This window comes from Canis lupus, chromosome 4 (genome assembly GCF_011100685.1).
Source record: "Canis lupus familiaris isolate Mischka breed German Shepherd chromosome 4, alternate assembly UU_Cfam_GSD_1.0, whole genome shotgun sequence".
Taxonomy (NCBI): Eukaryota; Metazoa; Chordata; class Mammalia; order Carnivora; family Canidae; genus Canis; species Canis lupus.
Window position 1 is genome coordinate 86,895,746 of NC_049225.1, and position 14,941 is coordinate 86,910,686.

Here is a 14,941-nt window from a genome sequence, read left to right on the forward strand (position 1 = left end):
CTTGGAAATTACTAATATGAAAAATGACAGTAATGACAGTAATCCCTTAATTCTGATTAAGTAGCGAGTTTCCCCAACCCCATTTTTTGGAAAAATCTATCTTTTCCCTCTGATTTCTTTTTTTTTAAGATTTTTTTATTTATTCATGAGAGACACAGAGAGTAGAGAGAGAGAGAGACAGGCAGAGGGAGAAGCAGGCTCCATGCAGGGAGCCCGACATGGGACTCGATCCCGGGACTCCAAGATCATGCCCTGGACTGAAGGCGGCGCTAAACTGCTGAGCCACCCAGGCTGCCCTTCCCTCTGATTTCATACAATTTATCTCATCACTAGTGCAGACACATACTTTATCAGCTGAACAAAATCGTTGCTGATTTGCCTTTTCAAAATTTTTGGACATATTTATGTTGCTTATTGTCTTTTTCATTGATTTCTAAGACTTTGAATATATTAGGACTATTAACCTTTTAGTTGTTCTTTATATGGTAATGATGTCACCTGCTTTTATTTGCTCTTCAGTTTAGGTCAGTGTATCTATTTTCTGCACAGCTTAACTTTACATAGTGTAAGTCATAGTGCTTTGCATGCTTGTCCAGCAATGTTCCTTTTTCTGAAGTTCATTCCTGCTATCAGCTCTTAATGAACAAGCACAGTAATTATATGGTATAGAACTAGATGCCTTTCGCATAAATTCAATGTCATTAGAGCTCAATGTGGATATCCTGTCCGTTCAAAGCCTTAGAAAAGGCAAAATTAAAAAAGAGAAAAGCAGAAAAATAGAAGAGACCCTCATGAGGAAATAGCAAACCAAAATCCTTGTTATTCTTCAATGAAAGCAGACAAAGGCATTATCTAGAGATCACTTACCCATTTAGGAAGATATAGAGAGTGATTTTCTGACATTTATGCTTCCCTAAGATCTATCCTTTACTCCTACACCTCATTTCTATAAACTTTTCCTTTACCCTTTTACTAATTTTTATTTTAAATTTGAAAATTTCTGTGAATTCCTCCATTGTGTAGCTATAGTCACGGCCACCAACATGCATTTATAAAGTGTGTGCTCTGCCCGAGGGAATCTGGCCGAGAAAATTGGTGACTAAATATAAACTCTGTGCAATAGAACTCTGTCCTCCTAAGAAAGGCTGATACATTTAAAAATTTACATAAAGGTTTTGTATAGAGTAGCTAATGATGGACATGAAAATGAGCCTTGGTTGAAATGAAAATAAATATGAATAAAGAATCATAATGAAGTGAGAATTAGTGAAAAATAGTAAAAAAAAAACAAACTGGTTTGCAAAGAATTCGTTCTCTGTTTTATGGTGAGAAAAGAGCTTTAGAGTAAATCACTCCCATTACCTTATGTCATTTGCCCAGCAAAGGTGAGACATTGGTGACATTTGTAGGCAACTATAAGAATCGATGACGGTGCTTCACTTATACTACACTTCAAAAGAGAAGAAATCCCTGCATTCCTGGCTGGAAGTCCATAGGTAAAAGTTGACAATCAGACAAAACAATGAAATCCCATATGTCTAAAGCAGAGAGGGAAACTATTGAATGACAACTACTAGGTTTTAAGTGTGAGAACTAATCAGGTACTTTTCTGGCTGACAGCAGTCAAAATCTATGTTGCATGAGCCCTTTTTTGATTGAAAGGCACTGACTTTTTTAATGACAGGGAAGTTGGCAATTGCATGGTAATGTGAGGGAGATGTTAGAGATTCCGGCATCATGAGTCCTTATGGGATATTTCTTCCAGACCCAATTTCCCCCCTCTTAGCACACTGTGTTTGACTCAGTGATGTTCATTGTCATTTTAAAGCTGAAGAAGGATGGAGAATGCGCAGTGATATGCAAACGTTCCTCACATCTTGTCTCTGATATTAGTTTCTAAATAGGAGCCTGATAGGAGGACGGCTAAGTGAGTCACAGTGCGGGAAGATGGAGCCCTGTATCACATTATTTCTGAGCAACAGAAGCCCGTCAGTCACTTCCTTGCTGTACCAGATACAGCTGTTTAGGACACACAGTCTAACTGTGTTGAGGATCAAGCAAGTGAATGGAATATGGCAGGACCATTCCCAGTCTTGGTTTTGACATTGGTTCCCATGTGTGAATCTGATAGAAATTTCACCGAGGCTTCAAGAAGATCATATTAGCAGAGACCCCATGACCTATTGAAGAGGAGTATCTCTGCCTATTCAAACATCATGAAATCTTGTTCCTCCAAAAATGAGGTCAACAGTGCTTTCCTTAAAATGTCTTGCTACATCACATCAGCTCCATACGAGTGAATCCGTGATTTGTTGAGATTGTTGAGAAAAGACATCTTCTTAGTAGCCAATGTCATAGCAGAAATTCTGAATATGGAAATTACCTCATGAACTGGTAAGTACGTGAAAACTCATGTTCTAGGGTGAAAGTTCACAATTACCTGATAATCCATAAGTGTTTTCCTCAAAGGCTATACTGCATCTGTAAGTTCCTAGCTCAGAGGAAGTGGTATCTCTGACGTTTTTGGTTCCAGAAATTGAAATATGGTTGTATTTTAGAGAATCTTATTTATTGTACTTTGCTTCATTTTATGTCTGTTTGTTTGTCTCTTGTTACTATTGTCTAATTCTTATTGTACATAGTCTATGTCAACATTGTTTAATCAATAGATAGCAAAACAAGAACTGTGTACACCTAATGATGATTATAAGCCTGTCTCTCATGAGTATTGTGAAATATGAGAGAAATGGCACAATGACATTAAATCCACATTTAGTAGGAGGATAAGATAGTGTGTTCCCTCTCCCTCACAAAGTCTGCCTGCTGTAGTGATTGCGTATGTTAGAGTTGATCAATAGACAGGGCCTTTGGGGACTCTGTGTATAAACATGAAGTTTACATGCTTCAGATAGAAAAGATGTGAAATGTAGTAGATATGTTGAAAGTATTTGATGTTAGTTAAATGTGCATTTAACTACATGCATGGAGCTTAAATGTAGTTTGAAGTTTGCTTAAACCAAAAGGGTTTATTTTAAGCAAAAAATGAACTAAAATGTTTCCATAGACTATGGACCAAAGCAGAGGGGAAATTTGTGATAGTGACCTGACATTAGAGGTCTTGCTCTTTGATTGAAAGGTAGGGTGTTTATATCAAAGACAGTCAATGATGGCACACTGATTCCTCTTTCTTTTTTCTTTCTTTCTTTGTGTCTTTCTCTCTTTCTTATAGCCCAGCATATGAAGTTGTTTTTTTACTAGAGGCTCAAGTACAAGAACACATTTGGTTCAAGAGGTTGAAATAAAGTTCAGTTTTAGACTTACTAAGTTTGTGATTCTATTAAACATCCAAATTGACCTGCCAAATAGGCAGATTTCCCAGTAGAGATTTAAAGATACATATTTGAAGTCAAGCACATAAAGTGTTATTTAAAGTCATGGAAAGAGGGGCGTCTGGGTGGCTCAGTCAGTTAAGCAACTGCCTTTTGCTAAGGTCACAATGTCAGAGTCCTGGGATGGAGTCTCACGTCTGGACCCCTGCTCAGTGAAGAGCCTGCTCCTCCTTCTCCTTCTGTCCCCCTCTCCAACTCATGGTCTCTCTCTCTCTCTGTCTTTCTCTCTCTCTCTCAAATAAATAAATAAAATATTTTTTTAAATGTAAAAAAAAAAAAAAAAAAGAATGAAAAGGGATAAAAGGGGAAAGTTAGAAGTTGTTTTAGAAATGCAAAAACTAGCCTATGGGGCTCCTAAATTTAGAGAGAAGAAACATCCAGAACTGGAGACTAAGACTAAATGCTCACTGAATTCCCAAGGAGGGACCACTGGGTGGCTCAGCAGTTGAGGGTGTGTCTTTGGCCCAGGGAGTGATCTGGGGTCCTGGGATCGAGACCCACATTGGGCTCCCTGTGAAGAGCCTGCTTCTCCCTCTGCCTATGTCTCTGTGTGTCTTTCATGAATAAATAAATAAAATCTTAAAAAAAAAAAAAAAAGTAAAAGAAAGAAAGAAAGAATTCCCAAGGATATCAAGAATGCAAAGAAGGAGAAAATAGCCATCTATGGTTCAAAGTTCTGGAATTTGTAATGTAATAAGAATACAATATTCTTCATTGAAATTGGTAATATAGAGATCATTGATGATCGTGCAGTATGTAGACTTCTGAAGTAGTGAGATGCTAACAAGATTGCAGTGTGCTAAAAGTGAACTGAAGTGAGGAATTCGAGATAATGAACCACTGCAATTTTTTAAAGAGTTTTCTGAAAAGGGGAGTAGATAAAAAAAGAGTTCATATTTGTTATAATGCTGCTAGTAAAAGAAAGACCAACTAATAGAAGCTTAAATATAAAGAAAATTAAAAGAAGCTTAAACCTTAAGGGAAACACTATTTTTGAAACAATCCTGGAAGGAGAGTGTCTATAGAGTAGCACATTAATGCCTCAAACATTGAGACTTAAAATCTTTAGAATCTATGCCCAGGTAATATAGCAGGGAAACTGTTCTATGTCTACAGATGGGATTGGCACCTCAAAGTGTAGCATGGCCTCGTAGAGCCATGCCTCTCCTGATTTTCTTTTAGGAAAGCAAATAACTTTTCTCAGACATTCCAGGACAGACTTTTTCTTATATTCTATTGACCTGATCTGTGGTCCTCTGCTTGTTAGATTTTTTTTTTTTTCATTTTATGTGGTTGCATGCTTTCGTGCTAGTAAGATTAATATTTATTCTTTTTTTTCCACTAATGCATTCTAGGTTCTAAGGATACTGTAATGACAAGTCCCTGATATCATTCAGCATGTATTTTTTTAAAAGATTGATTGATTGATTGATTGATTGATTGAGTTTAGAAAGTGAACACGTGAGCAGAGGGAGAGGCAGAGGGAGAGGGACAGAAATCCCGGAGCAGTGTCCCCACTGAGTATACAATTGACCCAGGGCTCCCTCTCAAGACACTGAAAGCATGACCTAAGCCTAAAACAAGAGCCAGAAGAGTCAGATGCTCAACTGACTGAGCCACCCAGAGGCCCCTAAAACATATTTTTAAAGGGTGGCACAACTTATTTACAAATAAAAGTAATTAAAAATTTAAAAGTATTTTGAGGGGAAATAAATGTGATAGATAATCCCTAGCATAGAGGAAGGAGGTTGTTTTAGCTTGAATAGTTTTAAAAGGTCTCATTAATAAGGTAATATTTGATCTGAAACCAAAATCATAGGGGGCATCTATAAAAAGAATGGGGAAGAAAACATTCATGGAGAAAAAAGCAAACAATAAATTTGAAGCTATGTCTGATTTTCTGGGATTTTTACATTTCTGTGCATGATGAAAGCATAGAAAAAAGATCATTTTATGTAAATATGTTTATATCAAAAATAAAATTAAACTTAGTAGAGGATAACATCAGAGAGGTAAACAATAGTTAAAATCTGTAGAATCTGGGGATCCCTGGGTGGCTCAGTGGTTTAGCCCCAGCCTTTGATTCAGAACGTGATTCTGGAGTCCCAGGATCAAGTCCCACATCGGGCTCCCTGCATGGAGCCTGCTTTTCCCTCTGCCTGTGTCTCTGCCTCTGTGTGTGTGTGTGTGTGTGTGTTTCTTATGAATAAATAAATAAAATATTTTAAGAAAATCTGTAGAATCTGTTAGAAAATAGAAAGGAATTGAAAGGTTGTCCTAATTAAAATGAGAAACCATTGGCAAGTTTTAAGCATGAGAATGTTATATTGTCATTTATCTTTTTAGGAGATCACTCCATCTATTTGGTTGGATTGTAGGAGGTAAAAGTGGATGGTGAGTTTTAGTTCTCCACGAGAGAAATAATGATGTCTTGATCCAGGTAGGTAGTGATGGAAAAGTTGAGATCTTGACTATATTCACAATAATTTTTAATAATTTTACAAGACTTACTGAGATTGCATTTAGGATGTTAGCAAATAATCACAATTATATATGATTCCTAGGTTTTAGTATTGGGCAGGAAGATGGCTCGTAATCCCCTTACCAGAGAAGGGAATCCATGGAGAAGAATAAAGTTGAAAAAGGTGATTGGAAATTATCTGTTGGAATAGAAAACTGATAATGAGGGTGGAAAGAAAGTCTACGGAAGGAACCAAAGTCTTTACAAGATCAGAGAGAATGTTTTCCTGATGGTAAATTGAATACTTCCACACAATTGATTTGGAGGAGTAGGAGGTTTGACAAGAGAAGAGGAAATTCAATACTGTTATCCCAGAAAATCAAAACATAACTCACTAAGCCACCCAATTAAAACTGCTGGGATGGGCTATAGCCATTTGTAGTCTGTGTAGTTCATCATAAAGCACAGCTAGCATGGAAGAGTCTTTTTTTTTTTTTTTTAGATAAAATACAAAAAACAGAAGATAATTATGATCACCTGGCACTGAAGTTCCTAGTTATTTAGGATGGAGAAAGAGACAGAGATTATACATATTTTGAGGAAAGCAACTTAAAAATGGACCCTGGGCAACTATGCTAGACAAGTGAGTTTAAGCCCAGGGCAAGTGAGTTAAGTGGAATCAGGGCACTAAATTCATTGGAAGATCCACTGAAATTCAATAACCATACAGTAAATATACAAGAGCTAGGAGGCTGGAAAAATATCATATAAGATATATATATATATATATATATATATATAATATTTATGTTTTCTGAAGCAATTGTTCTGAGTCAAAATCTACAAACTGATTACATAAAGGATGACATAAACCTGAAGACTAGCGTTATTTTGGCTAAACAAATCTATAAGAATTCCAAATTTTAATTATTTTATATTTTATCTCTTGCTTGTCACATTTCCTACAAATTCCTTTGGGCCTAGACCTATTTTATCTCCATTTTATCTTACCTAACATATCCCTAAGTTATCTGAAGGCGAGCTGTAGCCTAAGACATGACTATGAAATTAAATGAAAAAAAGCAAGGGTGAAAATGTCAAGAAACTGAGGCTGTACCATGTTAAATGGATCATACAATGGATTCTGATACTTTCAGAGCTTTGACAGAAATCAGAGTGGACTGGAAGACAAGGTCAATATTCAAATTATCTGTAAGGGATGAGAATGAGGGAATTCTGTAGGTAAATGTGAGATAGGAAGAAGATTGTATAGTTGAATAATAAAAGCTATAAAAGAGCAGGAGGTTTTACCCTCATGTTCCAACTTCTGCCCATAGGGTATGTGGAGTGTGACAGAGACATATGCTCTATACGAGTTCACTTAGAGAATACCGAGTTACCACTTAGAGAAAGTAGGTAGAAGTGATATTTTTAGAAAAGGTTTGAGAGACAGTTTTGTCAAACATTGAAGGAATTCAAGATGGACAACAGAGAATTTGCTCGTCAAGGGTAAGAAAGTAGATGGCAAAAGATAAGGCAATGTATAAAACACTATAAGGAAAAGAGTTTAAGTGATAAAGTGATAAACTTCAGGAAGTCACTAGAATATCTAAGTATTATGTGATGAACTTGGGCAAATAAGTTTAGCACTGTTATGACAAATAACAGACTCATTGGTAATGTAGCTTGGGATAGTCTTTGCTTCCTGGCCTATACTGTGGAGCTGAGGCAAAGGAAGACCTTATTCAGTCATAAAATAAAAGTAAAGGAATAAAACCCAACATAAAATTTGGATTGAATTTGCCCATCAAATGACAAACTCTTAAATCAGATTAAAGAAAAAAATCAGCTGTATATTTTATAATAAAAATACATCAACTCAAAGGTAAAGCAAAGTGAAAAAGGCATGAGGTAGTCAAATATACATCAGACAAATCCAAATAAATTTGTGAGGATGGTAAACCAAATATCCAATAAAGTGGAATGAAGAGGCAGCAGCCTTTAAAGAAAATCTTGGGAGCATTTTTGCTAAATAAATTTCCACACTTTGAGAAAGGCAGATCAGCCACAAATTTTAATGAACCAAAGACAATAGTAGTGAAATACATAAAGCAAAACTCTTAAACTACAAAGATAAGATCATAAAACCTCAACATAATGAGTGATTGTGATATATAGCTTCCAGAGGTGACTGATGAAGTAAATCTAATTGAAAATCATTTATGAGCTTTAAATAGAATAACCAACTGGTTTTATTAAGTTATAGTGTCTTGGACATTGGGCTTTATATAGAAGCTTTGTACTTAGGAAAGTTTACGACAGGAGGAATTTTGATATTCTCTTGGAGGATATCAATTACCAAGACAAGTTTAGAAAATAATTTGACAAAGAATACATACACTTTTAAGGTCCTAGTTGCATTTTGAGGACTCTATCTTACAGAAACAAAAATGAAATCTGTGTATGTATTAATTAAAATACTATTGCTATTACAGTAAGAACTGGAGACTAATGTGGCAAAGGGATATGTTTAAAATATTATTATTTTTTTAAAGATTTTATTTATTTATTTATGAGAGACCCAGAAAAAAGAGAGAGGCAGAGACACAGGCAGAGGGAGAAGCAGGCTCCACGCAGGGACTCGATCACTCCTGGGTCCCCAGGATCACGCCCTCAGCCAAAGGTGGCACTAAACCTCTGAGTCCCCCAGGCTGTCCTGTTTAAAATATTATTAAATACCATGTAACCGTTAAAAAAATTAAATGAATGTGAGGGATTCTCAATGGAGGAAGATTGACTTGGAATAATTTCAAAATATTTTCAGAAAAAGTGAAACACAGTTCAGGCTAGTATGGCTACCATGTTGTAATTTTTTCATTTAAAAAACCCCCTTTGGATGTGTGTTTCAGTGGTGTACTTACAGAAACATAACACTTTGTTAAATACAACCCAGATTTTTAAGTGTTGAACTCATGGAGTTAGAAATGGCGGTGATGAGTAAAAGACTCTGTACCTTTGGAGGCTGTGGATGGTATGAAGGTGGAAAAGCCACAGGTGGTGCAACCCCTATGGCAGTAAGTGGTAAGTACTCGTATTTATTCAAGTATAGACTCAGTGCCTAGAAACGGAGAATCAAGCTTCCTTCCCACTTACCTTCAAGTCCAAGCTCCCAAGGCTTAGTTTAAAGACACTTATTGTAAGAACAAATCTAACAATTCTGGGAAACAAGAGGTAGAGTTCTCACTATAAGAAATTACGTGGTGACACTTTTTCTACACTTCACAAGACTAGTCCCTTTGGAGTTTGTATAAATGATTTGAACAACTCTCACAATCCTGCCTCGTGCTTTCAGCATATGTGTTTGCAGCCCAAAGCTCTCATAGGTGGGAGAAAAATAAAAGATAGGATTACTTTCCTTTCCAAAAATACACAGCTAATGACACTCTGACAAGCAGAAGAAAAAAAAATAGAGCTTTACATTTTTGTACCACAAGTTTGGTTTTAACCTCAAGAGAAATAGAAACTTTAAGTGTAAGTAACCTATTTTAAAATATTGAATGATGAAATATTGATCAATTAAAATATGATAAAATATTTGTAAATATTAAAAATGTGACTCATGATTTTGAATGCTTTCAGCCTGTCAAAAAATATTATTACAACTATACATATATTAAATTATTTTAACTCTCGTAACCCCCCATGGAAAAGCTGAGGCATATAAAAATTCAGCATATTGCCTAGCACCACATGTACTAAATGGAGATGATTTCAGACATCATATAGTAAGGCAAACATATTAATAATTGCCAAAAGATGTTAAGAGTTTAAATAAAACATCTTGGAGATTTCTCTTTTTTTTAAGACTTATTTAATTTATTTCAGAGAGAGATTGTGAGCAGGAGAAGGGGCAGAGGAAGAGGATCTCAAACTGACTCTGCACTGAGTGCAGAGCCCTACACAGGGCTCGATCTCACCACCCTGAGATCATGACCTGAGCTGAAATCAAGAGTCACAGGCTTAAATGACTGAGCTACGCAGGTGCCCCCTCCTTGGGGAGTTCTTAAAACCAATGATGAGGACAGCCCAGGTGGCTCAGGGGTTTAGTGCCACCTTCAGTCCAGGGCGTGATCCTGGAGAGCCGGGATCGAGTCCCACATTGGGCTCCCTGTATGGAGCCTGCTTCTCCTTCTGCCTGTGTCTCTGCCTATGTTCCTCTCTGTCTCATATGAATAAATAAATAAAATCTTTAAAAAAAAATAAAACAAGGATTTGAGAAGGATTGTAACAAGCAAACCCCCCCCAAAACAAAAACCATATCAATATAAACATCAAATAAAATATGATTCAATATAACTGTTATAAAAAGGAACAAAGATTGGTATCTTTTATCATAAAGTTTATAGTCCATCAATAAGATACAGCTGTGAATTTTTATTAATAACACAACACAAGCTCCAGATACACAAGACAAAATCTGAGTAAGCATAAGATGTTATTAACAAATACAGTACTGTGGTAGAGGAAATTAACATACACCTCCTGGGAATCAACAAATTACAAAAATAGTTAAGAAGATAGGGAGCATTTGAAAGATAACTAAGAAATTCTTTTATAGAATATCCCTTTAAGGAAAACTCTATACTTTCCAAAAACAAATTTTGTATATGTCATGATCACTGACCACAAGGTAATATTATCAGAATTGTGACAAAAAAAATATTATACACAGATACACAAGCATATTTACACTTAATATGTTAAAAATACATTTCCAAATGACTCCAGCTAATGAGGAGTTAAAAATCATTTAAAGATAAAAAAATCAAAAGAACACTGCTCATGAAAATCGATTGGATTTAGCTAAATTGCCACTCAGGGAAATCTATACTATTAAGCTATATTCACATACATTATTTTAAAAACTGTAAAATAAGTTATCTAAGCTTTCATATAAAGAACCCCCCAAAAAAGTTGAAACAAAGTAAAATATAAGGTGAAAAATTAATAAATTAATAAGGATTCCCCCCAAAAAAGATAAGTTGAGAAACTGTTATAATTGAAGAAAAAATATTTTAAAATCTGTAGAATAAGCAAATCACAATTTCAAAACAAAACATATGTCTTCAGCTCTGTGTTTCTCCTTACTCTGGTTTATTTTCATAGCATTTTGCACCTTCTAACAATTATATGCCTTTAAATTTTTTTATATTAGGATTTATTTCCATATCTCACTACTAAAATATTAGCTCTATATGAAAAAGTTTGTATGTGTGCGTGTGTGTGTGTGTTTACTGATGTATTCCAAATGCCTATAATAGTGCCTGGCATACAATAGGCATTCAATAAATATTTTAGGAATAAATAACTGCAATATGATAGATATAAGTAATAAATGTTCATAAGAGATAACTGTGTACCTAAATACTTTTTAAGTGATGTATAATAGTTAAATGTCTGGGATAAAACTCACCAGTTAACATGCTTTCCATCTAATGAAAAATGCTGAAGTTTGAGCTGAAAGGCCTTTTCTTAACCACACATGGTGGCAGACGGTAACTACATGTATTGTCGTGAGCATTGAATAATGTCAAATCACTATGTTGTACACCTAAAACTAAATAACATTGAATGTCAATTATTCTGCAATTAACAATCAAGGTTTTTACGTTTAGTCATGTTCTCTTGCATGCATTGAATTGTAGGTAAAGCGATCTTTGCTGTTTACTCTGTGCTTTTCTGACTGGTCACATTTTAATATATTTCAATAAAACATCAAGGTCATGGATCATTGAGTACCGGACAACCCTAACCCAGTTGTATTGTCTGTAAACTCTGTGAAGATGCTTAGTAAGTGGAGTATGAAATATAACCTGTCTTCTACTGGTGAAGTCATTTTCTCTGAGCTATGACAGCTTCCTCCCAAAGGAAAAGCTTTACCCAATTTGTACAAAGGACAGGAGTGACCTTGCTGACAGAAATAATGGGTGGTGAGGAAGATCAAAAATACAAAGTTTCAGTTATAAGTTCTAGAGATCTAAAGTGAAGCATGGAGACTATAGTCAATAATATGCAACTGTAGACTTGAAATTTGCTAAGTAGTTGATCTTAAGTGTTCTCACCACATGCACAAAAGAATAGCTGTGTGAGGTGATAGATGTATTAATATATTTATTGACACATCATGTTGCACACTTTAAATGTACATGACTTTTATTTGTCAATCATACTTCAATAAAACTGAGAGGCAAAAGGCATTATGCTGTGTGAAACTTTACAGACTATATATATATATATATATATATATATATATATATATATATTGTTAGGTACACATGACTGAGTGAACAAAAGAGACCATATTGTGAGCCAGAAACCAAAACTCAATATATTTAGGATAATAAAAAGAAAAATAAGCAAGAAATTATTATCAAAAATGTATCTGCACCATACCTACTTCTGTAGAAATAAAACAGCACACTTTCAAAGAATCCACAAGTAGAAGAAAATACCACAAGCAAAATTATAAGACATTTGAAATGAAAGCATTATATATTAAAATGTGTACGGTGCAGCTAATGCAGTGTTTAGAGGGAAATTTATAGCATAAAATATTTATATTAAAAGAAGAAAACCTCAAGGCAATGATTTTTACTTCCAATTACAAAATCAGGATAAAAGAAAATGAATTAAACACAATTAGGCAGAAATCAATGAAACAAAAGAGATAAACAGCAAATAATGAACTAAAGATATTTCTTTAGAGTATCCACAAAAATGATAAACTTCTAGCCATAATCATCAGAAAAACAAAGATACAAATTTCCAATTCTAGAAATGAAATTTTAGACTTTACAAATATTAAAGGATAATACAGAGAATATTAGGAAGAACATTATGCCATTAAACCCAATAACTTTAAATTAGAGGAAAAACTTCTTGAAAAGCAATTATAACCAAAACTCAATCAGGAAGACATAGGAAATCTAATAACATGAGATCTAATAAATAAGTTACATTTGTTATGAAAAACTACCCAACACGAATCCTGCATGCTCGGTTGGAGACAAAGATACAGGTTCAGTCTCAGATATGTTTATATACATGTACGTACATGTTCATGCTTGTACACATGTACATATATGTATAGCATATATTCATACACATTTATATACATGCATATACACATAGAAAATATGTATACATGCACAGAAATAAAAAACATATATGTGTGCAGTCTACATACTTACCTTTCATAATATTGTCTAATGGGAGGGCTTAGAAGAAGGAACATCTCAGCAGTAAAGAACACACCTCACATGTAGATATTGGTTTCTAAATATTTTCCTCCATTAAAAGCAGCTAGGGGTCCTTGGAGAAATTGTTATCCATAGACAGAGGCAGGGAAAACAAAATGTATTTTCTTGAGATTCCAAAAAGTAAGGATTGTTGAAAAAGAATTTTTCTTCGAAGAGCCCTATAATAAGATCAAAAGGAGCCAAATTCAAAAAGCTCTGAGAAGCCAAAACTGGAAAATTCCAAGATAATAATAATAATAATAATAATAATAATTAATAATAATAAATTATAACCCAAAGAATAAAATAAATATTCATAGGTTCATGACAATATAAATAAATGTTTAATAAATAACTGAGTGGGGGAAAAATCCAGCTCATTCATTTAAAAGAATTGCAGTTTAAAAATATGGAAGGAATGAGAAAAATAGGAAATTGCCATTAAGAGATATGAGTAATAATTACTACGGAGAAGATTCACTCGGGAATGCTAAAATTCATGGTGAACCTTTAGGAGAAAAAAGAGAATTTTTTATGCACAAACTCTCTCCCCCAAACCCTCATTGATTTCTATAATTGTTAACACAGAACCCCACATTCTTTGACTTCTCCCTCAACGAGATGAAGTTTTATATCCCAATACTCAGCGTGAGTGTGGGACGTAAATAGTGGCTCATTTTGAAGGAATATTGTAAGAGAGAAACAATAATTTTACAGTGGAGAAACCTGGAAGACTCAACTTCAACTGATCAAGTCATCAGTAATAAGATATATTTATATTCTATATCCTCTGATATGATGCAATAAGACTGTATTTTCTCAAATAGTCATAAAATCAGTCTAACCACCAGAAAAAATCCACACAAGCTCATAATATGGAGGTGATATTGGGATTTATAATAAGAACTATCTATTTGGGCTTTGTCCTGGTTTCTGGCACAGAACTCCTAAGACCCTCGGAATTTCCTAAGTGATAAAAGCAATAAAAAAGTGTCTTTTGTTATTTTAAATGAAATACCTTTTGGAAAGTACCACTGGAGCCAACCACATGATTAGAGGTTGGAACTGTATGTCCCAACGCTGATCTCTGGCAAGAGAAAAGGGGCTGGAGATTGAAGTCAATCACCAATAGTCAATAATTTCATCAATCATGCTACATAATGAAGTCTCCATAAAACCCCCAAAGCCGGTGTTCAGAGAGCTCCCAGTTGGTGGACACTGGAAGATTCAAGGAGAGTGGCATGCCTGGAGAGGACAAGAGAGCCCCAACGCCCTTTCCACACACCATCCTGTGCATCTCCTCCATCTGGCTGTTGTTGAGTTCTGTCCTTTTGTAATAAATTGGTCATCTAACAAGTAAAATGCTTCTCTGAGTCCCGTGAAGTTCCTCTGTTAAATGACTCTTACCTAAGGAAGGGTCAGTAGAACCTGCAATCTATAGCTCATGGGTCAGAAGCACAGGTAATAACCCAGAATTGTGACTGGCATCTGAATTGGGGGGTGGAGGAGCAGTCTCATAGCACTGAGTCCGTTTCCTGTAGGATCTGGTGCTGCTGTCTCTCCAGGTAGATATTCCTAGAATTGAGTTGAATTGTAGAGTACCCAGCTGGTACCTGAGAAGTGTCTGGTGTTGTGGAAACACCCTCACTGGGATTGAGGGAACATTCTACAAAATGCAGGGCAAGTTCTCTTCAAAAGTTCAAGGTCAACCTGAAATCTGGCATTGTGATGCCCCCAGCTACGGTTTTCTGCCAGGAGTTTTGTTATTAAATAAAACCAGCATTCCACTTCTA